This window comes from Pituophis catenifer, unplaced genomic scaffold (assembly GCF_029215685.1).
Source record: "Pituophis catenifer annectens isolate HBS135680 unplaced genomic scaffold, rPitCat1.0.hap2 SCAF_2, whole genome shotgun sequence".
In the NCBI taxonomy this organism is placed as follows: domain Eukaryota; kingdom Metazoa; phylum Chordata; class Lepidosauria; order Squamata; family Colubridae; genus Pituophis; species Pituophis catenifer.
Genome location: NW_027256882.1, coordinates 1922423 through 1950266, shown reverse-complemented (window position 1 = coordinate 1950266; position 27844 = coordinate 1922423). Strand labels below are relative to the sequence as shown.

Below are 27844 nucleotides of genomic sequence, written 5' to 3'. Positions count from 1 at the left end.
AGTCCTTCAATCAAGTTCCTTGAGTAAGTCCTGCACTGCATTAGAGCCACTCCATTTCCCATGAATGTCTACAGTATCAGTTCTCCAAAAACACCAGGTGCTTTCTCTCCTTGATCTGCTCCTTTTGCTTAGTTACTTTCTGTTTCTGTCTTTTGTTGCACACTGCAAGTGACGAAGTTCATTGTGAGAAGTAAAATTTTAGAAACCCAATCACAATGTTTGCCCCATTCCATGTCCTTTCTGTCCTATGAGCAGAGCTAGAGTGTAGACAGAGAGGAACAAAAGGACATCTGCCTTCCACATCAACCATCAGCTGAGCTGGACTCCGAGGAGGCCTGATCCAACCACAGAGGCTGCCATATTTTCTCTTTGCATCAGATATGCGATAGCGCCATTCTTGTTTATCCACACCAACATTTACTCCTAGTTTCCAAGTATCGCAATTAAGAACATAGCCAAACTTCTGAGAGTTTACAAATATCTCTGATTCTCATTCAAAAGTTCATGCCAGGGAACTAACAATTATTCCCCCCCCCCCCGTGTAATAGTTTCAAAGTTTGAAAATTGTTTGGAGGAATAATTGTAATGAGTGGATGAAAAGTACAGTATTATCAGGAAAGAAAGTTATTTTCATCTTTCTTTTGTGTCTGCAGACCATCATCCAATCATTATTGGAAATTTCTGCCCTTCCTTTTTGCCACTGAGGAGATCAACAAGAATGTCCACCTCTTGCCTAATATCACTCTGGGTTACAATATTTATCAAATTTTTTTCAAGGTAGAAATGACTTCAGATCCGTTGCTGGATCTGCTTTCGGACGGGGAGGCCAATCTTCCCAACTACAGATGTGGACGGCAGAGAAACACTGTGGCTGTTCTGGAAGGGGCCGAGACTGGCATCTCCATCCAAATTTCAACCTTGTTGGGCACCTACAAAATCCTTCAGGTATGTCTTTCTTGGAGGAACTGTTAGAAGATCAATCAGAATAGAGCTGGAAGGGACTTTGGAAGTATTCTAATTCAACTCCCTTCTCAAGCAGGAGACTCTATGCCATTTCAGATAAGTGGCTGTCCACTCTTTTCTTAAAAACCTCCAGTGATGAAGCACCTACAACTTCTGGAGGCAACTTCTGTTCCACTGGTTAATTGTCCTCACTGTTAGGAAGTTTCCCCTTAATTCCAAGTTGCTTCTCTCCTTGATTAGTTTCCATCCATTGTTTCTTGTCTTGTCTTCTGGTACTTCGGTAGATAAGTTGACCCCCTCTTCTTTGTTAATGTGCAATTTTGAATCAAACACCGTCTGCTTGTCTCCAGAAGTTGTGAATGCTCCAACACTGGAAGTTTTTAAGAAGAGGTTGGACAAACATTTGTCTGAAATGGTATAAGGTATAAGGATTTCTGCCTGAGCAGAGGGTTGGAGTAGAAGACTTCCAAGGTCCCTTCCAACTTTGACATTCTGTTAATTCTTTTCAGATCAGTTACAGTTTGGCTTCCCAGATTCTGAGGGATAAAACTCTGTTTCCTTTCTTCTACCCGATGCTCCCTGCGGAAGGAGTCCAGTACCCAGGGATGGTCCAGCTTCTCCTCCATTTCAAGTGGACCATGGTTGGTCTTGTTGCTCCAGAAACTGACCAGGGAGAGAGGTTCATGAGGACAATGTCTTCTTTGATGTTAAGGAATGGCATTTGTGCAGTTATCTATCAAAGCTTTCCGCTAAATCTGTATCGGCTAGTTTTAACCCTTAGCAAATATTACAAGTGGAGAGAAGTCAATGTCGCCGTTTATGGTTCGGAGATAATTTCCTTCAATTTTGGAATGTTGATTCTACAATCCATACTTCAACATTTTCAGGGACCTATTGTAGAGAAAGTCTGGATCACCACAGCACACTGGGACCTGAGTCTCGAGTTGATGTTTGCTAAAGCTTCCTTTAAATACATTGGTGGGCTCTTTTCCTTCCTAATACAGAAAAGGAAATGGGCGAACTATGATGCTTTTAGTCTGTTTGTTGACTCAGTAGTTAACTTTTCAAAGAAAACCTTTACATGTTCCTCCACTAAGGATGACTTTTCGGTGAAAGTCTGGAGGCGGTGCAGACAAAAAGAAGAACTGGTGGCTCTGAGGGACGAGGAGATGGATCGGATCCTGGCTATGGACAGTTATCTCACTTACAGCACCATCTGGGCTGTGGGCAGGGCCTTAAATTCAGCTCATATCTCCACATTCAAGTGATCTGTGAGGCACAGAGGCATAAAGGTAGAAGCCCCAAGACTGATGGCTTGGCAGGTATTTCTATTTAATTCTGAAAAATTAAATTGTCCTGAAACTCAGATCCAACCCAACTGCAACCCAAAAAGTAGAAACAAAACTGTTTTTTTACTAAAACAGTTAATTTGACCCAACAGATCCATCTGTTTTTCCATCTGATCTTCCATTGGGATGATTAATACATATTTCCATTTTTGTGCATAAAGAATTCTTACTGCAGTCAACATATACAATATCAAAGTTCCATGGGTTTTTGTTTTTTTTTTCAATTTTCTTGTCCAGAAGTCCTTAAAGAAAAGTCTTGGTTTCAGTTTTATATTCATGTTACAATCTTCTGTATTAAAATTTGAATCTGGCCGCTTTATCACAAGTCCACCAAAGAAGATAAAAACTTTCTCTCTTACAATTGTATTTCAAACATACATTATTTTCCAAAGCACCTGAAGGCAGGAGAAGAAGCAATGGATGGAAATTTATCAAGGAGAGAAGCAACCTAGAACTAAAGAGGAATTTCCTGAAAACAACTAATCAGTGGAACGATTTGCCTCTAGACCTTGTAGATGCTCCATTGCTGGAGACTTTCAAGAAGAGGTTGGACAACCATTTGTCTGAAACGGTATAGGGTTTCTTGCTTGAGCAGAGAGTTCAACTAGAAGACCTCTACAGTCCCTTCCAACTCTGTTTTATTCATTCATTTGAAATTCCTATATACCTTGCACAATTTATCAGCTGTTAAATATAAAATATAAACCCCAATTGTTGGAAATGTGGAGAAAAGCAAGGTACCTTCTTTCACACATGGTGGTTATGCTCAGATGTTATGTTCAGATACTCCCCAACATAGACCAAAAGGTTCCAGTCCCAGCTTAGCTACGAAAGCTGGCTTGCTGTCCTTGGGTCAGTCACTGTCTCTCAGCCCAACTCACTCACAGGGATGTTGTTGTGGGGAAAGTAGGAGGAGGAAGGTGTGTTGCATAAATTGGCCACCTTGAATTATCTGTAAATGTAATAAAAGTGGGATACATACAAACAAACAAACAAACAAACAAACAAACAAACAAACAAACAAACACTTCCGATGTCCTTTCTAAACTTTTCTTTCCCTTTCCTTTCCAGCTTCACCCTTTCCTTCAAAGCCCTCAGTTTCACAATAATTCCATAGCTGGGATATATTTGGATGAGAAAGGAGATCTGACGGCTGACCTGGACATTTTGAACTGGATTGTTTTTCCAAACAAATCTGTTAAAAGAATGAAAACTGGAAGTGTAGAAAAACAGACAACGCAGGATTTTAAAGTTACCATTGACCAGAGGAACGTTGGACAGGTAGAAATGCTGACACTCTGGGATTAATATTGATTTTATTCTACTAAATGTGGCAAAAACAGGATTACAATTTTGGGGAATGTGTGTGTTTTCTTTCGTTGCTTTTGAGTTTTCATGTCAGCTGATCAGATTCTCAAGAATCCAAATATCATCTTTATGAGATATTCAGTTGGTCTACATATTGATTCTTCTGGATGTACTTCCTTTCATTCCTCAGACCTTACCGACTTCGAGGTGTGTGGAAAGCTGTCATCCTGGATTCATGAAGGTGGTTTTGGAAGGGAAACCCATCTGTTGCTACCATTGTCTCCCTTGTCCAGAAGGAACCATCTCCACCACGGAAGGTGAGCGATAGCAGGGAAAAGAGGCACCCATTTGGGAAGACCATGGCCTCTGACTGGCTCATGAAAGCATGTTTTGAAAGGCATTTTTAAAGTTGACTTTAAAAAAATAATTTCTTTTAATATGTATAATTTATAGGGAGTTAAAAGAAGTAGTCTGATAATTTAAATAGGGAGCAGGATATCAAAAACAGCAGATCAATCAAGAATTGGAATTAGAAGAGAAATGGCATTTCTCTTTCTTCATCTTATTTATTGGTGAACCTCTGGCCTTTTTTCTTGGTGTCTCTGCAGAAATGGAGAAATTTTGATGCTCTGCTTTGTTCTCCTCTCCTTTCCTCTCCCCTCCCCTCCCCTCTCCTCTCCTCTCCTCTGCAATAGATTTCTTAAACTTGCTAACTATTGCTGCATACTTCCTTTCTCCATACACTGTCAGGGTTCCAAGTAACACACTCAATGGAATCAAAACTCCCAGGCAGGAATGTTCCTCAAAGTATAGATTTATTAGGCATGTCATATTGGCACATCTGGGGAAACCCGACTCTAAATCCCCCTTGAGTTTCTCCCTAGTTAAAAGTAAATTTTTCCCCCTCCCATGCAGTCCATCACATGGTCCAATCAGGTCCAAGGGTCCCTTGGTCTCAGATCCCACCTCCTTGCACTTGGTGGGGAAGTCCGTGGTTCTCAGAGGAAAGAATTTAATTTGGCTACAATCCCCGAGCTATCTCTACCTCCCCTCTCCCATTCCCACAGCTCGACTCATCTCCGTTTTGGCAGTCCTGAAGGTGGAGAGGGAAAATGGCTCCAGGGCTGACACACACATTCTTCGACATAATCGTTAGTTTTCTTCCAACTCTGCATGTGATGGAAGTATCTGCTTTATGGTAGATGTTAATCTTGCTCTTTTCAGATGCTGAAAAATGCATGAAATGCCCAGTGGGTCAGCATCCAAGCATCAACCGAGATGGCTGTATACCTAAGGTTGAAACTTTCCTATCCTACCAAGAAATGTTGGGGATCATCCTAGCTTCTTTTGCCTTGTTCCTGGTTTTGGCAACAGGTTTCATCTTTGGAGTATTCATTAAATTTCAAGCAACTCCCATGGTCAAAGCCAGCAATCGAGATCTCTCCTGCATCCTCCTCATCTCCCTCCTGTTTTCATTCTTGACCTCATTCTTATTCATCGGCCAGCCAAGAGTAACCACTTGCCTTGTCCAGCAAACAGCATTCAGCAACATTTTTACAGTTGCCATTTCTACTGTCTTGGCCAAAACTGTCATGGTGGTGTTAGCCTTCTTGGCCACAAAACCAGGGAGTAAAGTGCAAAGATGGCTGGGGAAGAGCTTGGCCAACTCTATCATACTTTCTTGCTCTGGGGTCCAAGTTGTCATCTGCAGCATCTGGTTGGGCACCTCTCCCCCATTCCCAGAGTCGGACATGTACTCAGAGTCTTCTCAGGTCATCCTGCAATGTAATGAAGGCTCTGTTGCCATGTTCTACCTTGCTCTTGGCTACATGGGTTTCCTGTCTGTCATCTGCTTCACAATGGCCTTCCTGGCCAGGAATCTCCCGGGGGCCTTCAACGAAGCTAAACTGATCACCTTCAGCATGATGGTCTTCTGCAGTGTCTGGATATCCTTCGTACCCACCTACCTGAGTACCAAGGGGAAGTATATGGTAGCCGTGCAAGTCTTCTCCATGTTGGCTTCCAGTGCCAGCCTGTTGCTATTAATTTTTCTCCCCAAATGTTACATTAGTTTCCTAAAACCAGATCTGAATACAAAAGAACGTATGATTTCAAAATAAAATAGAAAATTGAGTTCTGTATATTTGTTTCCCAGAAACCATCATCCTCTTCATTTAATGACCCCATAATCCCTTGCGGGGTGGAATCTGGGCAAATGAATGGAGCTAGCAGAGTGTTTACTGGCTGGATGCTTTTCCAGACACCAATTCAGAGATTTGTTCAGCAGATATATTCTCGTTGTGCCCAGAGAGAGAAATATCTGTCTCTATCTAGGATCGAACTCACAGCCTTTTGATTGTGAGGCGAGAGCTCCACCTCCAGGCCACCGCACCACTCATGTATTCTCAGAAATCTCAGTTAATAAATGTACTAAATGGTGTTTGATACTTTAATGTTTTTTAAATTAAATTTTAAAAAATGAGTCATTTCTTTATGTGGTAGAAATGGACTCCCAGTCATAATAGATGTGTTTTCCCCCTTTCCTTTTGCTGTCCAGTGTAGGGGAAAGCGTGTGGGTATGCATGGATGCTATGGTTGTGTGTGTGTGGATTTTCTAAAGATACATTTGAACCAGAGACCAGGAGACCTTTCTGTCGAAGCACATTTTTTTCTTATTGATATTCAGGGCAAAAGGATGGGCCTAAAGAAGGGAGGATTCCCTCCTTTTTACATTATGTAAATTTATGCATACAAGGGATTGAGAACAGAAGCAAGTGAAATGATTAGGCCTGGACAACAGCAAGTGTGTGATTGGGTACAGGACATCAAGAGCTAGTGAGGTCCACGAGGCAATTAGTTCATAAATCAATGCAGTAATGACTCCACATCCCCCAAAATCTTACTCTGCCACTGAAGAAGCTTCTTGGATGAGAAGCAAAATGTCTTAAAGAAAAATTAGAAAGTCCAGATGCCTTTGAAATAAAAGCACCTTTGGGACAACCACGACCTGGATGAATGAGAAGCTCCATGGACCTCTGCACATAGGGCCCTAAAAAACTCAGGAACCCCAGAGAAGAAATTACTAGATTGGTAAAGGACTATATGGTTTCATGCCAGGGATTGAGAACAGAAGCAATCAATCAGATTCTTGTTGTGCACCAACTGTGCCCTTTCCTGCACTCGGGGCCTTCATCATGCCTTGGTCACTATCTCTTTGAATTTACAATAGGCTCTACATGGAATTGATCTTGAAGATTACCTGGAATACACACATGGTCCAGAATGCAATGGTATGCACAGCATTGGGTGCCCTATATTCTTCCATCCCATACCACTATTATGTAAGCAGCACAGGATCCCAGTTTCTTTCCCAGTGCAATTAAATTCACTTCCAAAGCCCTACTTTGCCTAGGACCAGGTATCTCAGGGGCCTCTTCTCCCTGAGGATATTTACCTGTCCCACCATTGCAGATGTAATAGACACACTGTGTGTTTCCTAAAACATTGCCACCATATGGTTCCTCAAAAGCCTGCCTTTTTTTCCGGAAGCTCCTGCCCTATTGAAAACCCTCCTGATTGAAACCCCACCCTCCTAATCAGCCGCCCCACCCTCCTAAACCTCTGGAGCAGTGTTTAAATCCAACTGTTTTTATTACCGGTCCTGTGGGCGTGGCTTGGTGGGTGTGGTGTGGCTCGGTGGGCATGTCAGGGGAAGGATACTGTAAAATCTCCATTCCAACCGCACTCTGGGGCCAGCCAGAGGAGGTATTTACCAGTTCTCTGAACTACTCAAAATTTCTGCTACCGGTTCTCCAGAACCTGTCAGAACCTGCTGGATTTCACCCCCATTCTGGAGGTTGTTCTTCTAAGCATTGGGATGAAGTGATTAAAACAATACTGCCTTGGTGAAGGGTGGATGTGGCGTCAACTATTTCTCTTTTGGGTTTTGTTTATTGTTGTTGATATTTTTTTTTATTGAAGAGTTTTACAGAAAGAAAAAAAAAACAAAATTTTTTTACAAGTATTTCCCCATCCCTCCCTCCCTTCCCTACCCCCTCCACCCCCCCCCGAACTTCCCAGAACAAAATACATGGTATAACAATTAACAATCATATGCTAAACTAAACTAATAAACTAAGGATTCCCCCCTTCACACTTTAACTCCCCTTTTACTAACTAAGCATCAATACTCTTAATTTTTCTATTCATCCATAAGGTATTTGATATTTCTTAGTCTGATATTTGTTTTGAATATAATCAATCCATCTTCTCCATTCCAATATATATCTTTCTTGTAAGTGATCTTTCAAATATGCCGAAATCTTCACCATTTCTGCCAAATTCGCTACTTTTAATGTCCATTCTTCAATAGTAGGCAAATCTTCCTTCTTCCAATATTGCGCCACCAAAAGTCTAGCTGCAGTTATTAAATATAAAATCAATTTAGTCTCTATAACCATACAATCTGTGATTATACCCAACAAAAACAATTGTGGAGTAAACTTTATCTTCTTTTTAAGAATATTTTGGATAATCCACCATATTTTAATCCAAAATGCTTTAACCTTTTTACAAGTCCACCATATATGATAATAAGTAGCATCATCACAATCACATCTCCAACACTTAGATTGTAAATTCGGATACATACAAGCCAACTTTTTAGGATCTAAATGCCATCTATAGAACATTTTATAAAAATTTTCTCTTAAATTTTGTGCTTGCGTAAATTTTACATTTCTAACCCATATTTTTTCCCAAATTTCCATCATTATTGGTTCCTGAATATTTTGTGCCCATTTTATCATACAATCCTTAACTAATTCCGTTTCTGAATCTATTTCTATCAATACATTGTATAATCTTTTTATATGCATTTGACCTTGGTCTCTAATTTGTTTTACCAAATTTTCCTCGTTCTGCATGATACCAATTCTCTGGTCTTCTTTCCATCTAGCTTGCAACTGACCATACTGAAACCAAGTTCGAATTATTATTTCTTCTTTTAATGCGTTTAAGGATTTTAACTGCAATATCCCCCCCCCCAACTCTTTTGGCCAGGTGTCCAGAGCCATTAATTAACCCAGTTCCTGACAGGCCAGGAATGAGCTCCTCCTCCCTTGACCTGACCTCTGAGGTAGAATCTGGGGAGTGGTCCAAGGGGGACATCATACTGCCTGCTGTCTTAGTAAACAAAGATACTTCAAAGTATAAAGGTTCTCGGGAGTGGTAAAATTTGTTACTATCGGTTCTGTGGGTGTGGCTTGGTGGGGGTAGTGTGATTGAGTGGGCGTGGCCAACTTTTTTTTTTTTACTTTTAAAACCAATTTTTTTACAACCTCTTCAGCCGAAGAGGTTGTAAAAAATGCTTTTAAAAACTCTGACGATCAAGCAAGTCAGCTGGGATTGTCAGAGGCTTTTAAAAGCATTTTTTCTACAATCTCTTTGGCCAAAAAAAAATGCTTTTAAAAGCCTCTGACGATCCCAGCTGAACCATGCCATCATCATAGGCTTTTTTTTTATTTTTAAAAGCATTTTTTTCTCAACCTCTTCAACTATAAAGAAAAAAAGTCTATCCCCATAATGTATTCCATATTTACCCAATGATACAGTTGGTCAATTATCTATTTCCAGACCCTTTGTCTCAAAGATCACCCCAAAGTTGATATTTCTAAGGGAAATAAAATTTCACTATCGCATGAGCAATTTTAAAATCACTTCCAATTTGTGATACAGACCAGTGCCCTCTAGGGATATATCTATGATTTTTTACTATACTTTTCTCCAGTTTCTCTTCTGCACGTGGAGGCCCAGAGGTAGTTCAGGATTCCCAGAGGAGATATTGCTTCTTACAGTAATTATTAAAATCCTGGTCTGTGAGATCTCTCCTGATATTTCTCCAGTGACTGCCTTTGATGTAAACATCAGACCGAAGCAACTAGAAAGGAATCTTGCATGAGAAAAGGATAAATGTCTCAGGTCAAACTCCATGTGGCACAAATTTTGGGACATTCAGGGACTGTGCTTCTTGAATGTACCTTTCCTTTTTCTCCTTTCCAGGTGAAGTTATCTTTATCTCTCTCCCAGTCAAGAAAGTCACTCTCATTTTCATCTTGTGACAGTGCTTTGAATTCTTCGAACTATCTTAGAAACAGGAAGGGGATTGATTCAGCCCCATGAATTATGGACCTCCTCCATCTGCTTCTACTGCTGCTGATGTCCCAGCCAGTCTCTGGGAAGCTGAGAATGAAGTGCCTGTTGAGTTTGGAGGAACATGAGCGAAGAAAACTACGGAGCTATTACAGGCCAGGAGACCACCACATTAGTATAGTCACCATTGCCACAGTAATATCCCATATAATGCTGTCTTTCAACACAGCTCCTGATACTCAAGCTCCCTTGTAAGTCATTCAGTGTGAAGGAGTTGCATTCCTTACATTTGCAGTCCTAACACTCTTCTTCTTTTCTTTCAGTTGCTCCTATATTGCAGGACCTGTTTAATTTCTTGAATCATTTGGATTTCCATGGATTCTCTCTTACGTCTTATTTTAAGAGATCGGAGAGAAAAATGAATTATTCCTGTAAAAATCATAACCTAAGTAATGCCATATTTAACCTTCATATAACCTGATTTATATAGCCTGTGAATAGGATATGAGTAAGCATGATATCCTGGGAAGGATAAGGGACCAATGACGCCTGTTTTGAGGAAATAGATGTTCTGGTACATTCTAAGTTGGGTCAGGCTGACCTAAGCTCTATTGAAAAAGAGGAAGAGACTAAATGACCAACTAATAAGAACAATAACAACAATTATGAAAACATATGTAAAGGGTATTTTTGGAAGGTAATTTTGGAGGGGAACTCCAGGGCGGAACATGTGAAGAAAGCCAAAATGTTATATAAGACCTGAAAACAATACCATGCGGGGGCGTTTGCATTGTATTGCTGAACATCGAAAACTGTATTTAAACAATGTAATCGAAGTGGTCAGACGTTCTCTCTCTTTCATGGGAGAACCCTTTTGCAAAAGCTTGAAATATATATATAGCTTTTTATATATATATATATATTTAATAAACGTACCTTTTACTTGTTCATGGTCTCTGTTTCGATTTTTATGAGGTTTGCTGTTTTTTAAATCTCACAAGATCCAATTCCAAAGATGGAACAACCCCGCCCCCCAAAGTCCAAATTATTTTCCCCTCTCGTACAATCCTGAGTTAATCACAACTAGCTAATTGAAAAGTTTGTAGTTTCCTCTGCCCCACTCATTTCCCTATTTTTATAACCATTCATTGATATTCAATGCCTGACCCTAGTATGGAATAGAGGATGGCTTATTTTTAGAATTGCTTTTCTGGATCATTTATAAGTCCTCTTTGCTGATGATTCTATTTTAATGATTGAATGACTTTGAATCTTGATCATTGCACAAATTAAAAATAATTACAAATAATGTAATTACAAATTACATTACAAATAATGATATATTTTAAATATTAAAACTCCATCCCACGTTCTCAACACTCATAACAATTAAACGGTGATGGGTAACTATAATTTTATTCTTGTTTTGGACACTTTTGGCTTGATATTGAATGGTTTTGTGGAGAAAAAGAGGAATAAATGAAAATATATTTTGTTGTTGTTAGAGATGATGTTATCATGAACATTTTTTACAGTGGTTCAGTTACTGAACCAGCAAGAATCCTACACTTCATTTTTGGCATTCAACAAGTCAGCAAGAATTCTCAGCTTTTGTACAATCTCACACTTGGCTACAACATCCATGACAATTATTTGAGCACCCTTGGCACTTCAGATGCCTTGCTTGACATACTATCTACTGGAGAAGCCAATGTTCCCAACTACAGCTGTGGAAAGAAGGACAATCTGATGGCTGTTCTTGATGGATCTTTTGATGACATCTCCATTCAGATGTCAACATTAGTAGGCACCTACAAAGTCCCACAGGTTTGTTTTTTTGTTTCTCTATCTGGCAAAGTGAGCAGGTTGTTGGTGGGCGGGTAATAGATTCAATCACATCTTTTCTATGAAAATCATGAACTGCTTTTCTCATGGCCTTTGTCACGGGTAGGGATTGGGATCCAGAATGGGAAGGTGGCCTAAACATTTACTCGAGCTAGATTTGAGTAGCTGGACACAATCTTAAATAGGGAACATTTAAGCAAATCTCTAAAATGAACTAATTTCCATTTGCAGTGCTCTACAGATAGGAGACATAGCATGTCTATTATCTGAGTGTCAATTTTATTAGAAAAGAGAAAGAGCAGTATCTTACACCCCAGATTAGAGAAATGATTATATTTAATCTTGCTAATATTCTTCATTTTGAATTCTTTATCTTGATATGGCTTAAGGGTTAATAACAATAGACTATTCCAGGGGTCACCAATCTTTTGGAACTCAGGGACCACAAAATTCATAATTTTAAATCCCGTGGACTACTAATATGAATTTTTTTAAAAAGATAAATAGTATTTAGGGCAATATAAAAATGAAAATAATTTTTCTACAGACCACCAACATTTTCTCGCAGACCACCAGTGGTCCTTGGACAACCAGTTGGTGACTGCAGGACTATTCTAATATGTTTGTGAGAAACACACTGGATGTGTTAAAAACTTACATTTTGGACTTGATCCGATCTAACCATAAAACACCATTCTTCATTGCTTCTTCAGATCAGTTATGGAATTGTTTCAGAGGCTCTGAGTGATAAAAGTCAAATGCCTTTTTTCCATCAGATGCTTCCAAAAAATGGGATCCAGTATCCAGGAATTGTCCAACTCCTCCTCCATTTCAGATGGACTTTGATTTGTCTCTTTGCACCAGACACAGAGGAGGGAGAGAATTTCATGAGAACTTTCACACCTATGCTTGTCAGAAATGGAATTTGTGTGGTTATCTCAATGACTAGACCTACAGAACCTCTCAGAAATGCCATCTCTAAATGGAGAAATGTCAATGTCTTTGTTCACTTCATAGAATTTGCTTCCCTTGTGGATAGAATGCACCACATCCATGTAACAATTGAAGGTTTGCCAGGACCCATTGAAGGGAAAGTCTGGATCACCACAATTGTGGAGAAAGTAACAATGAGAAGGTATACACTTTCCAAATATATCCATAGTATTTGGGCCTTTGCTTTTCAGGAAAGAAAATGGCCAAATGATGACGCCTTTCAACCCAATCTTTTTCAGGATTCCAAATTTCAAGACCAGTCTTTTCGCTGTTCTTTTTCAAAGCATGTCCTTTCTGTCAAGAGACGGAGACGATGCACCCAGATAGCACCACTGGACATGCAAGAGAAAAAGAATAGAATTCAAATAAAAAATGACCTCCGTTTTTATAGTGTTGTTAAGACTCTGGCCCATGTCTTGAATATTGCATATTCCTCACCATCTAGGAGGAGAAAAATGGAGAAGAAAGAGAGATTGGGGGCTGCAAGGCTAGAGCCATGGCAGGTATGTGGTCCTGACAAGGGTCCATCAAACCTAGTTCCTATTTAGAAAAAAAATCCAATGCTGATGTAGGGGAACCATTGTTCTCCAAAAAACCAACAGGTATGGCCAAGCTGAGGCCAGATTTAGTTCAAAGAATTGTGTTCCAAAGAGCAGGCACTGTGACAATTTCATTTGATATTAAACACTGCTATTATACAATTATTTAAAATGTATACATTGTAAATAAATTCCTGTAATGATGGGTTTGTAATTAGCATGATAGAATTTATACTCAAAAATTTAAGCTAAACCTGGGAGCATTTAGCTTAAACCCTCCTCACTTCAGGAATCCAATTAAAGCTTTTCAGACTGATGGCTATGCAGTCTTTGCATTGACCCTAACGCTAGCCCTAGCCCTAGCCCTAGCCCTAGCCCTAGCCCTAGCCCTAACCCTAACCCTAAACCTAAACCTAACCGTAAACCTAACCCTAACTAACTGCTCACTGCCAGGAGTTCGATCCTGACCAGCTCAAAGTTGACTCAGCCTTCCATCCTTTCTAGGTTGGTAAAATGGGTACCCAGATTGTTGCTGATTCAATAAACCACTTAGAGAGGGCTGTAAAATCACTGTGAAGTGGTATATAAGTCTAGGTGCTATTGCTATTCAGGCAAATATTGTAGAGAGGACTGAACATCTATTATTCACTAGCTCAGCTTTAAAATGGCTCCTCCTTTTAGGGTGTTTCAAGTTGCTTTCAAAATTCCTGGGTGTTTCAATTCTAGTTCCATCCCTTTCTGGAGAAGAATGAGTTTTGCAATTTTTCCTGGGAGAAACTGTACTTGGACCAAAGTGGAAATGTAGCAGCAGATCTGAATATCATAAGTTGGTTGCTTTTCCCCAAGGAGGATCCCATCAAAGAGCAACTGGGGAGTTTTGAAAGACAGAGGCTTATTATCGACCAAGATGCTCTTTCATGGCTAAAGTTGCTCAACAAGGTACTTGAAAATATTGGCAACTTTTCTTGGTCTGTATGGTTGGTGTTAGGGTCCCCTGAAAGAGCAGGCTCAGATATATTTTTAACAGCCCATAACTCTCCACAGTTATTCATGTCTTTGTTTCACCCCACTGGGATAGGCCTCCTGCTGCTAGGAAGGTCATCCAAGGTGTTCAATCAAAATGGAACCACTATGACTGGTCCGATATGAGGTAATGCCTTAAACTTCAATAATGAAGGACTGAAAATGAAAAACTTTCTTAAGTCTTGAAATAATGAGACAATGCGGATCAATTTGTAATGAAATGCTACTTAGATTTGGTATTTGGCTTCTAATCCATCTAAAATCCCCTTGAATGCAATTATTTATTTTGATTGTCAGCTACTTTAAGTCTTCCACTGAAACAAAGAATTCTCCAAATTTAAACAATAAATAAATGTGGGTCTGTCTTTCCATCACATCTAATTGTAGTTCTAATTTTGAGAAGCAATGTAGGACAGGGAGTCCTGGAGTGCTATGGTTCTTGGGGGCTGAAAGAGTTGGACACAAGTAGCGACTAACAACAAAACTGTAATTCTTCAATGGAAATGATCTCGTCTTAAATCCCTCACTTGGCCTTACAAATAACCCTTTCCCACACAGGGTTCATACTCATGTCCCATGGGCTGCAGGAAAACATGCCTGGCTTACCCTTTTTAAGTGACATGTTCTCATGATTTCACCTCCACTCATCCTCACTATAGTTCTAGAAATTAGACAGTAATGTTTAGTCTTATTTCACCAGCATGGCAGCTGTATGAATTGAAAATATATGTGTACAAATATAACTAAATAATACTTCATTTGAAGTTGACAGCCCTAGCCTGCAAGTAATTTATTCTTTATATTTTAAGAAGGATTTGGATTATTTTCAAAGGGGAGTGGCTTTACGATGTTTTATGTTTTCCTGATCTATTATTCAGAAGAGTCTTTCTTAAGCACAGTTTCATTTTATTTTAATCAATCAATATAATAATTTAAAAAATTATATAAAAATTTGGCAGATATTTTGGAATGGATTTTGTTTTTCTGCTTAGTCTCTGCCTGAGTCCAAATGTGTGGACAATTGTCACCCTGGATTTGTAAAACGGGCTCGGAAAGAAGAACCAATTTGCTGCTATGATTGTATTCCTTGTCCGGAGGGGACCATCTCAACACAGGAAGGTGAGTAACACAAGAGGAACTCTGGCTTTCCTGTCTCGGTATCAGCTGTAATCCAAAGAAGGTCTTTCTTGGAATGTGAAAGGAGAGATTATAAAAATTATATTACTGTTTTCTCAGATACTGAAAAATGCACCAAGTGCCCAGATGATAAATATCCTACTGATGACAGAATCCAATGTATCCCCAAAAGAATAACCTTCCTGTCCTATGAAGAACATCTGGGGATCATCCTGGTCTCCTTTGCTGTACTCTTGTTTCTAACAACAGGCTTTGTTTTAGTCATATTCCTTAAATACCTAGAAACTCCCATTGTCAAAGCTAACAACCGTGACCTGTCCTTCATCCTCCTGGTTTCCCTCTTGCTTTGCTTCTTGTCATCCTTTCTCTTCATTGGCTGACCAAGGAAAGCCACCTGCCTTCTCCGACAAACAATGTTCAGCATCATCTTCTCAGTAGCTGTGTCTTGTGTGTTAGCCAAAACAATCATGGTAGTGCTGGCCTTCCTGGCCACGAAACCAGGGAACAGGGTGAGGAGATGGTTGGGGAAGAGCTTGGCCAACTCCATCATCCTTTCTGGTTCTGCTGGAAAAATGGTCATTTGTGCAATCTGGCTGGGAGTTTCTCCTCCGTTTCCTGATTTTGACCTGCACTCCCAATCAGGAGTGATCATCCTTCAGTGCAATGAAGGCTCTGTGACCATGTTTTATGTGGTTCTCTGCTACATGGGTTTCCTTGCTGCCATTTGCTTCACAGTGGCTTTCCTGGCCAGGAACCTGCCTGGGGCCTTCAACGAAGCCAAACTGATCACCTTCAGCATGCTGGTCTTCTGCAGCATCTGGATCTCCTTCCTGCCCACCTACTTGAGCACCAAAGGGAAATACATGGTGGCCGTGCAGGTTTTCTCCATCTTGGCTTCTGGGGCTGGCCTGCTGGGCTGCATCTTCTTCCCCAAGTGCTACATTATCATCCTGAGACCAGATCTAAATACTAAGGAACATTTAATGATAAAAGTCTGTATCTGATCATGAAGTAGTTTCCTAACCTCATAACACTTAATTATTTATTGCAGTTATTATTGAGTTTGTATGCTTGTTTTGACAATTACGGTTATTTAAAATCAAAAGAAATAAACATACAAAGAATGTAAGACTAACTTAAGATAGTTGAGTTAGTTATGTTAATATAATGCATCTTCAGAGGAGACAAGACTTCCCAGATTGGGGTGAGAGGGAGGGATATGACATCATCTATCTCCAGTCCTCAACACAGTCCTCTCAGCAGTTCCAAGAAGGCTCCACACCCACTTGCACTACTTAGGTGACCCCGAGGACACAGATCAACCTCCAAGTGGCCTCAATGGCTCTCTAAAACAGGGGTGTCAAACTCGTGGCCTGCAGGCCGGATCCGTCAAATGCTGGTCTTGCTCTTACCTGGGTTAGTGAAGGGGGAAAAAGTCTCGATATGTCACGTGTTGCCACTGTGATGACATGAGTTTGGCACTCCTGCTCTAAAAGGATGCAAATGAGGGGGGAAGGGGGGGTGAAAATGTTTGTACTTTTCATAAAACTTTTCAATAAAAAAAAAAAGAAAAAGAAAAAAAGAAAAAAAGAAAAAAGAAAAAAGCACCTTTGGAACATCACCATACTACAAATCTACACTTCAACTGTAGTCTGAAATGATGGTGAAATTGAACAAAATAAAACAAAATAAAGGTGAGTAGACAGGCCTTCATTGCAAGGGGTGGAACTTCCATTTCACTGGGGACAGAACTTTTGTTGCAATATTTTTCAGGATCAGACTCAATAAATTTAGTAAGAGTTAAAGGTTTAAATATATCTCCTTTTATTTACAATAGGCATTCTATATTCACTGAATATTCATAGGTAGAAGCAAGTAAATGGGGGCAAACAGCTCCTTATATATACAATGGGTGGAGCTAGATGTGGGAGTGGTGAATCATGAATACATTAAGAAGTGAAGAATAAGTTAACCCCTGATACCCCGTTCATATATTATTTACACATTATAGAATAAGGCATTTACATCTGACAAATCCCCCTCTAAATGCCGATTCGTTATGCAACACCAATTACATTCAGATTCAGGACAGTACAAAACATACAATTTAGAAGTTAAGTATTTATGCTGCTTGGCAGGTAAAGGTTTTGTCAATATGTCAGCTAATTGTTCTGAAGTTTCACAATGCACAGCTTTAATAAATCCATCCTGAGATAATTGTCTCACATGTTTAAATTTTATATCTATGTGTCTGGACCTTTGTCCAATGGCGTCAGATCTGGATATTTCAATAGCTGCTTTATTATCTTCATGCATAACAAAAGGTAAAGCAGGTTTTTTCCAAACATCTGAAATCAAATCATTAAACCATACAAGGTTATTTGCAGCTTTAGATAAACAAACATATTCTGCTTCTGTTGTTGAAGTGGCCACTAATTCTTGTTTACCAGTGTACCAGTAAACTGGACAGTCATTTAAGAGGAATATATAACCAGATGTACTTTTTCTACATGATGTGTCTCCAGCCCAGTCTGCATCTGCATAACATGTAAGCTTTGGTTCTTTATTATCGTTAGGTTCCAACATTAAACAAAAGTCTAGTGTACTTTTCAGATATCTTAATATTCTTTTAACAGCTTCCCAGTGGTACATTGTTGGCTTGCTGACATGTCTGGATAATAAATTGAGGGGTAAAGCGATATCTGGTCTTGTCCAATTAGATATATAAAGAAGTGAACCTATGACTGATCTATAAAATGTGTTATCTTTGAATTCAGGGGATGATTCAAAAGTATTTCTTAGAAAGTCAGTTTGCATAGGAGTATCGCAAGGTTTGGCATTACTTAGATTGCATTTGTTTAAGAGCTCTATGATCTTATCTCTCTGAGTAAGTTTGAATCCTCTTTTTGTTTTATTAATTTGAACACCAAGATATTTGTTTACTTTGCCTAAAGATTTCAATGAGAAATGTTCATTTAGCTTAGTTACAAAAGTTTCTCTTCTCTCTTTATGTTTTCCTATGTATAAAATGTCATCCACATAGATCAATACAAATTCTATGTAATCATCACCCTTTTTAACAAAGAAACAGTTATCAGCAGTAGTAGCATTGAAATCCATAGTTTTAAGTACTTTTACTAAACAATCATACCATCGTTTACCAGATTGTTTTAACCCGTATAAACTTTTGTTTAATAACCAAGTCTCATTCTTGTTTGTGTATTGACTGTGAGGTGCTCTTACATATATTTCCTTATCTAGTTTTGCGTGTAGATACGCAGTCTGTATGTCATATTGGAATACATCGAGGTTAAGTGCTGATGCTACCACTAGAGCTGTTTTGACACTCTCGGTTCTTACTGTGGGGGAATACGTGTCAGTGTAATCCTCCGGATATTTCTGTGCATAACCTTGTGCAACTAGTCTAGCTTTGTATAGGGTATTGCCTCCCTCTAAGTTCTTAATTTTATATATCCACCTGGTACCAATAATTGTTTTATCCTTTGGTGCGATTGCAGGTGTAAATACATTTAGTCCTTGTAAGCTTTCCATTTCTTTTTTCATTGCTAATTCCCATTTTTCTTTTTCTTCACGAGGGAGTTTTAACACTTCCTCATATGTATTAGGTGTCTTTGACTCATCATCCATATGCATTATATAGTCCTTATATTTATTTGGCATCTGATTTCTGGTGTTTCTAATTGTTTTTTCAGGTTTACTATTGTTATCATGCAAATATCTTGCTTCCTTTTTTGTTAGTGTGTCTGTCTTTATTTTGTGTTGGCTATTTGTCCATGTTTTGGTTTTGTTTTTATATTTGTTGATGTTTTGCTTTTCTATGGTCCCTTTCTCTTGAGATTTTGTATCTTTGTTGTCACTTGGAAATATTTCATTAAGATGTATTTTAGACCAGTTGGCCTGTTCATGGAACACAGCTGTTCTGGAGACTATAAATTTGTTATTACTATCAATGAATCTGTACCCTTTAGTACCTGTCTCATATCCCATAAATCTGAGTCTTCTGGACACGTTTTCTCCCTTTCTTCTCAGTTGCTTAGGTATGTGTACGTCTGCAGTGACCCCAAATATGTGCATGTGTGTCAATTTTGGTTTTCTATTATACATTACTTCATATGGTGTTTTATTTACAATGCTGGACCAGGTTCTATTCTGTGTGTAATTGGAATAATGTAAGGCTTCTGACCAGAATTGTTTGCTTAAGCCAGCATCTTCCAATGTGCATCTAATCATGGTTTGTAATGTTGAGTTCTTCCTCTCTACAATCCCGTTCTGGAACGCAGAAAATGGACTAGACGTGTAATGTAACATTCCTTTGTCCTTTAACCATTGGGAGAATTCTTTAGACATGAATTCACATCCCCTATCTGTCATAATTTGTTTTATTCTGATATTGTGTTGTGTTTCTATGCGTTTATAAAATTCTTTAAATTTTTGGAAGGTTTCGTCCTTGTGTTTCAATGTATAGACAAATCCATAACGGCTATAATCATCTACTATGGTTAAGAAGTAACGTTTTCTATAAGTGATTGATGGAGTTAGTGGACCAACTAAGTCCATGTGTACTAAATCAAAAATTTGGTTGGTTGATCTGGTGGATTTTCTTGGCCTGGGGCTAGTCTTTAGTTTTGTAGATTTACATACTGAGCATTCCAAATAGTTTTCACAATTTTTTATTTTGACACCTTCTGCGTGTTCAGTCATTTTTTGTACTACAGGAAAACTGGCATGTCCTAACTTCCTATGTAAGATGTGAGCACACTCATCATGAATTGGCTTACCTATTTTTGGTTTTTTTTCATTGTGTATATCTTTGTGATCATGAGATATTTTACATTCATCATTGTCACTGTTGCTAATGTTTCCATCATCTACTTCAATACAATCTTCCATATTTGAATCAATGTTGTGTAACCATTTTTCCTTTGTTATTAGATAAGGTAGGCCTCCTTTAATTATTACAGTGCCTATATCTATTTTATTTTTCTCTAAAGTCGCCTTTCCTTTAGAAAAAACTATGTTAATATCAGAATCTCTACTTAGTTTTATGGCACTTAGTATGTTATGAGGTATTTCAGGTATTAGCAATACCCCCTCTATTTTTCCTAGACCTGGCAGTATTACATTCCCTCTGCCTAACACTTGAACCTTTTCTTGGTTAGCTACCTTTATTACAAATTTATCTTCTACAAATGAAGACAATATATCTTTGTTATTAGTGGTGTGATTAGTTGCTCCAGAATCAATAAGCCAATTACTATTTTCATTCTGCTGTGTGTTAGTGTTGTCTTGTTTATTTAATCCATTCAATGAACCAGATTTTCTATCCTTTGAATTATCTCTGCCCCCTCTATTGTCTTTGTAATTTGGTGGGCTTCTGTATCTATGTCTATCCATGGAAGACTGTCTATAATTGTATTTGTTTCTATATTCTGACCTATGTCTTTCTTTTGAAATTTTGGGGCAATCTCTTCTATTGTGTTCCCTGGATCCACAGTTGTGACATTTAAATGTTTCATTATATTTTTCTTGGAAAGCTACTTTCCTATATGGTTTGTGTTCTATGTGATTGTTAGAATGATTCCTTCTTGAATTGTCTTCTGCTATTAATTTATTGGATAGACTTTCTATGGATAAGTATCCTAGATTGATTGTGTCTAAATGTGACATATAATTGTCCCATGATGGATCAAGTGAGTTGATAATAACACTTTTCATTGTTTGATCTGAAATCACCTCCCCCCTTAAATGCAGCTCAGCTCTTATTTTGTTTAAAGATATTAAATGCTCACTTATGGAAACCCCTGGTTTTATCCTAGATGAAAAGAAATCTTTAGACATCCTTGTGGTGGTAGCTACACTGTCACTGTAAAACAAATTAAACATGCATTGAATAATTTCTGATACAGTCATATTTTGCTTAATGCTATGATACATTGCAGGAGACACGCTAGATATTAATAAGAAAAATGCTCTATGGTGTAAGCAGTCTATTTTTAGAGTCCAAGGTCTTTTTGGGGGACTAGTGATAAAAAACAGTAAGTTTTCCTTCATAAAGACAACCTGGAGCTGCTGATACCATTCTTGCAAATTAATGCCATCTATCCTTAGCTTTGGGAAGTCACTGGGTAAATTTCCGACATTATTAGGTCCATTACTTACAACCTGAGGTAGTCCGTGGTCTCGCAAATGCAGAAAGTTACAAAACGGCGTGGGGATGCTCGCAACGAGTCTGCACGGTCTCCTCGCCAGTTCATGTCTTCCCGGACCGTCTGCGTAGTCTTGCGCATGCGCGTTGTTCATTTCTTCCATGGAGTCGTCGTGAGAGGTTCTCCTCGTTGCGGCTCGCTCGTTCTGCTCCTCCTCAGACGAATTGGTCTCTGGCTCGATTTTGGGAGTCTTGACGATGGCGGCTGCTCTTCTTCTTCCTTTGACGGCGTTGGTGCTTGCTTCGGTCTGTGGCGTGGGGCGGTATCGGCAGGGCTTTCTGGGTTCGGGCGTCGTCGCTCTCATAGTCAGAATGGGAGCGGGCAGGTCTTGAGGCATTGGCTTGCTCGCTCGCTTCTTCGTTAGCTTTTTTGTAATTTTTAGTTTTGGTCCAAAAGCAGCAAAAAGCGTTTTCATTGCTGATTTTATTTGATTGTTTGTTGAATCCCCTTCACTTTCCGATTCTGATTCTTCAGAGGTGTTAGAGTCTTCTTTTTCATTTTCGTTGTCTGATGTTTTTCGCGCCAGAAATTTTGAATTGAGCTTTCTGATTGGCTCTGCTTCGCTCACCCTGGAGGTCTGTTGAAACCAAGATTGCTGCCATTCAAAATTTCGCACGGGATCACCGGTTTTCTTCTTCACAACAATATTTTCTGTAGTCATATCACTCACTATTTTGGTGTCTTTTGATTTTTCATTAGTGATGTGTTTCTCTCTCGCTGCTCCGCTGTTCTTCAGCATATCTTGGAGGTTCGCGATGAGGCTTTCATCGTTCTTCTGGCTCTTCAATAGTTTTAATATCTCTGACCTGAGTTCGTTATTCTCTATTTCGATTTCCTCCTCATCATCATTTTCATCTATTATTTCTTCGTCTTCAGTGGTGTATTCTTCAGATTTTCTCGAAATCGCATTTGTGGATTCGTTGATTATTTCTTGTTCTGTTTCTATTTCTTTGCTGTATGCCCTGGTGTTGGGCCTATCTTTCTTAGACATTTTTAAGTTTTTTATTGAGTCAATTAACCATCCTCTGCTACCAGCTTGTTGCAATATTTTTCAGGATCAGACTCAATAAATTTAGTAAGAGTTAAAGGTTTAAATATATCTCCTTTTATTTACAATAGGCATTCTATATTCACTGAATATTCATAGGTAGAAGCAAGTAAATGGGGGCAAACAGCTCCTTATATATACAATGGGTGGAGCTAGATGTGGGAGTGGTGAATCATGAATACATTAAGAAGTGAAGAATAAGTTAACCCCTGATACCCCGTTCATATATTATTTACACATTATAGAATAAGGCATTTACATCTGACAACTTTACCTCAAATTTTGGATATTATGGGCATCAAATAAAATACCATCTTTTGTTACTTAAGCTTTAAGACCTGATTCTGTAGATAGCTTCTGATCCCAATGATGGAGCATCACGATGGAGATGGTTGATGAACTAAGAGGCAATCCCACCTCCCACATATCCAGCTCGTTCCCTCCCTATTGCTTAACTATAATTCTATTTTGATTGTAGTTTCCATTTTAATTATTTTATTTTTCTTTTAGGATTTTAATGGTATAAGTTTCCCAGAGTTGTTTTGAAACAAGATGGGTGGCAAATAAGCTGAATGAATGAACCAACCAACCAACCAACCAACAAACAAACAAACAAAAACAAACAAACAAACGTCTGAAACAAGTTTACCAGTCAGTGGGTGGAATCCTCTTCAGTCCATTTACCACATTTTTGTGAGTATAAGACACACATTTCCCCACCCAAAAAGAGGGTGAAAATCTGGGTGCGTCTTATACTGCGAATGTAGCCCTGCCCAGCTTCTCAAATGGAGGTTTCAGAGGCTGAAAATAGCATCAGAAAAGAAGCTTCAGAAAAAAAAAAAACCCAAACAGAGCTTCAGAAAAGAAGTCCCCAAACAGAGCTTCATAGGCTTTGTGAGATTTAAAAAAAAACAGCAAACCTCATAAAAAGTGAAACAGAGACCATGAACAAGTAAAAAGCAGATTTATTGTAAGGATATATATATCCCATAAACTTTTGCAAAAGGATTCTCCCATGAAAGAGAGAGAACGTCTTATCACTCAGGTTACATGGTTTAAATACAGTTTCAGACGATCAGCAAAACAATTCGAACGCCCCCACCATATATTGTTTTCAGTTGTTATATAATCTTTTGGCTTTCTTCACATGTTCTGCCCTGGAGTTCCCCTCCAAAATTCCCCTCTAAAAATACCCTCTAAATATGTATTCATAATTGTTTGTTAATGTTCTTATTAATTGGACACTTAGTCTCTTCCTCCTTTTTCAATGGAACTTGGGTCAGCCTGACCCAATTTAGAATGTACCAAAACATCTGTTTCCTCAAAACAGACGTCATACACACTTCCCTTTTCCACATATCTTACTCAGCTTAATAGCTGAAGGTTAGCTCAGGTTATGTAAAGGGTAAATATGGAGTCACTTAGGCTATATTCTTTACAGGAATAATTCTTTTTCTCTCAGGCTTTTATTCTGAAGCTCTGTTCCAGAGGCTTTCAGAGCAGAAAAAAAAAGCAAAAAAAAAGCAAGGCACAGAGCTCACAACCAAGGAACCTGTTGCTAAAATTCACCTCTGGGAACAGCTGATTGGGAGTATTCTGGGAGGCCGATCCACCTGCCAATTAGCTTTTTTCTTATTTTCCTCCCCAAAACCTAAGGTGCGTCTTATACTCCAAAAAATACGGTAAAAAGAAGGAACATTACATCTTTTCAAGTTTGTAAAATCTTTATTTTCTGCAATCTTTTGTAATATACAGCAAAGAGGTGATTTTAGAGTTGTTTTTGGAAAACTTTCCCCAGCTGAGACTAAGGAAGGTCTAAAACTCTTTTGGCCAGATGTTCAGAGCCATTAATGAACCCAGTTCCTGACATGCCAGGAATGAGCTCATCCTCCCTTGAGCTGACTTCTGAGGAGGAATCTGGCGAGTAGTCCAAGTGGGACATCGTACTGCCTGGTGTTTATTTAGTAAACAAAGAGACTTCAAAGTATAAATGTTCTTGGTGTCTTACATGAATATTGAAGGGCAAATATAAGGAAAAAAAGTCTATCCCCATAATGTATTCCATATTTACCCAATGAGGCAGTTGGCCAATTATCTATTTCCAGACCCTTTGTCTCAAATGTCACCCCAAAGTTGATATTTCTAGGGCAAATAAAATTTCACTATTGCATGAGCAATTTTAAAATCACTTCCAATTTGGGATTAACACTTGGAGATCTAAAAGAAAACTAAATTACAAACAGATCCTATTCTTAAGATTAGACAGGGTTCATGGTTACAGATTTCTTCCTTAACATTAGAAGACAGGCAATATTAGAATTAAGCGTCATCAACCTAAGTGTCAGAGTTCCAAGTAACAGCCCCAATGAAAGAAGACTCTGAAGCTTGAATTTCCGCAATGTTCCATTTTATTGGAGATGTCATATTGGCACATCTGGGAAAACCCAAATCTGAAAGTTTCCAGGTTTTCCTGCCCAAAAGAAAGTTCAAGTCCTTTCCCCCTGCACCCACATGTTCATCTCATGATCCAATCAGGCACCATCCAAAACTGGAATGCCTCCCAGTGACTGCATCGCAGCTGCAGGGCAAGGTGGCCTTGACTTTCTGAGAAAAGAATGTTATTTTAATTACATATCACACATACTTTATGCCAGGGGTCCCCAACCTTTTGGGCCTCAGGGACCACCAAGTTCATAATTTTAAATCCCACAGACCACTAATATGAATCCATTGCGCCGCTTGCTGAAGTGCCTGGACTCCCAGTGATGGGTTGGTGTCCTTCAGGCGCTCTCCCTCCTCTCTTTCTCTTTCTCCCTCTCTCCCTCTCTCTTTCTCTCTCTCTCCTACTCTTTCCCTCTCTCCCACTGATTCTCTCATTCTGACTCTGAATCCCTCTCTGTCTCTTTCTTTCTCTCTCTCTCATTCTCTCTTTCATTCAGTCTCTTTCTTTCTCTCTCTTTCATTCTTTTTCAATTTCTCTTTCATTCTCTGTTTGTTGTCTCTCTCATTCTCTTTCGCTCTCATTCTCTCTCTCACTCTCTCTCTTTCATGCTGTCTCTTTCTTTCTCTTTCATTCTCTGTCTCTCTCATTCTCTCATTCTCTTTCTTTCTCTCTATCTCTCATTCTCTCTTTCCTTCATTCTCTTTCTCTCTTTCTCTCTCTTTCATTCTCTCATTCTCTTCTCTCTCTCTCTCATTCTCTCTCTCGCTCTCTCTTTCATTTTCTGTCTGTCTGTCTGTCTCTGTCTCATTCTGATTCTCTCTGATTCTCTCCTTCATTCTCTCTCTCTGATTCTCTCTCTGTCTCTTTCTTTCTTTCTCTCTTTCTTTCTCTCTTTCTTTCATTCTGCCCCCTCTCTCTTATTCTCTCTTTCATTCTCTGTCTCTCTTTCATTCTTTCATTCTCTTTCTCTCTCTCTCTCTTTCTCTCCCCTCTCTTTCTCTCTGTCTCATCTCTCTTCCCACTCTTTCTCTGTCTCATCTCTCTCCCCCTTTCTTTCTTTCTTTTTTAAATATCTTTATTAAATATTTACAGTAAAATTAACACATAATAATGATTGGAAAACAATATAAGAAATGAAATATAGGAACACATAAACACAAGACTAAAACGAAACAACAAACATGACTAACCGAGAGTTAAGCTCACTCTCCAATTAATATTAACTAATATCATCCTAACCAAACATTTCAATACAATCAAGTTCTTTTAATTATCTACAAAATAATTGGCCTGTTTTTTTCAAAATTATAAAGAATTATGTAGCCTATTAAGTATCTATTTAATCTAATAAAATGATCTTATCACCTATCTCCTAGGTTTAACCTTTTTTTAAGCCAGACAAAGCATCTGTCCCCACTTCTATTATATATTGAGTCTTTCTTATCTTTTAAATATAGGTTAACCTGTCCATCTCAGCACATCGAAGAATCTTATTTATTATCAGATGGTCAGGGGGCGTATCTGCATCTTTCCACAGTTGAGCAAATGCCATTCTCGCCGCTGTTGAGACATGGACAAATATGTACCAATCTTTGTTGTCAATGTGGTCCGGTTTTATTCTGAGTAAGTAGAGGTCTGGGTGAAGGGGAAAGCTCACACTTGTTATTTCCAGCAGCCACTGCTGTATTTTCCCCCAATAGCGTCTAGTTGACGGACAAATCCACCACTGATGGAAGAAAGTACTCTTGGCCGACCCACATTTCCAACATCTATCAGAGGATCCTGGGAACATCTTAGTGATTCTGGCGGGGGGAGATACCAACAGTAGATCATCTTATAAAAGTTTTCTTTGAACGGGGAAGAAAGGGTCAGTTTCATAGTTTTGTTCCATACATTTTGCCATGCATCAAGCTGAATTGTTGTTCGAATATTTCTCCCCCAGGCAATCATCATGTCCTTTACAATCTTCTCCGCCATAAAATTGGACAGAAGAAGATTGTAAACGTTGGAAATAAATTTCCTTCAGCCACTTAGGATAAGCTTGTCAAAAGTTTGTAAATGAAGGGAAATACCATTTTCCTGTTTATCCCAGCGAATCTAGTTTGAATTTTCACATAGGACCACCAATCTATATCTAATCCTCTAGTTTGGAGATCGGCTCTAGGTCTAAGTCTCCCGACTTCATCCAACAAGTCACCATAAACCCAGTTCCTCTTTGTGCTCTTGCAGCAGTTTTCTTTTTATACAGGGTTTTTTACTTTGCCAAATAAATTTACTTAGAATTTGGTCTAATTTCCTAAAAAAAAATTTATCCAATCTTGCAGGAGCCGTTTGAAATAAAAAGATCCATTTCGGTAAAACATGGGCTTTTATGCCGCCATCTCTCCACTTCATTTGCTGTGTCTATTAATAATTTAGAATAATTGAGCTCTTTGATAGAAGAACATCTATTTGTAAGCCAAATACCTAAATATTTAAGTTTTTTGACACAATTAATCCCCATAATACTTTGGATCTGTTCCTTTTGGGCACCTGCCAAATTTTTTGTTAACATTTTGGTTTTATCCTTATTGATTTTTAATCCCGCTACCTCCTTGTATTCATCTCATTTCGTAAGTAATTTTGGTCCCGTATTAAGGGGATCTTCTAATATGAAAAACAAATTGTCGGCGAATGCTTGGAGTTTGTATTCTTCCCCTTTAACTTTTAAGCCCTTAATTTCCGAATCCTGACTGATCGTCTTAAGAAGTGATTCAAGTATTAAAATAAATAGCAGCGGTGAAAGAGGGCATCCTTGTCTGGTACCTTTATAAATCTGT

At 38.8% G+C, this 27844-nt stretch overlaps 1 pseudogene; it reads left to right on the top strand.

Moving 5' to 3' along the window:
- The first annotated feature begins 783 nt into the window (after positions 1-783).
- LOC139310380 (vomeronasal type-2 receptor 26-like) lies at positions 784-5740 on the top strand (annotated as a pseudogene).
- Positions 5741-27844: the final 22104 nt, after the last annotated feature.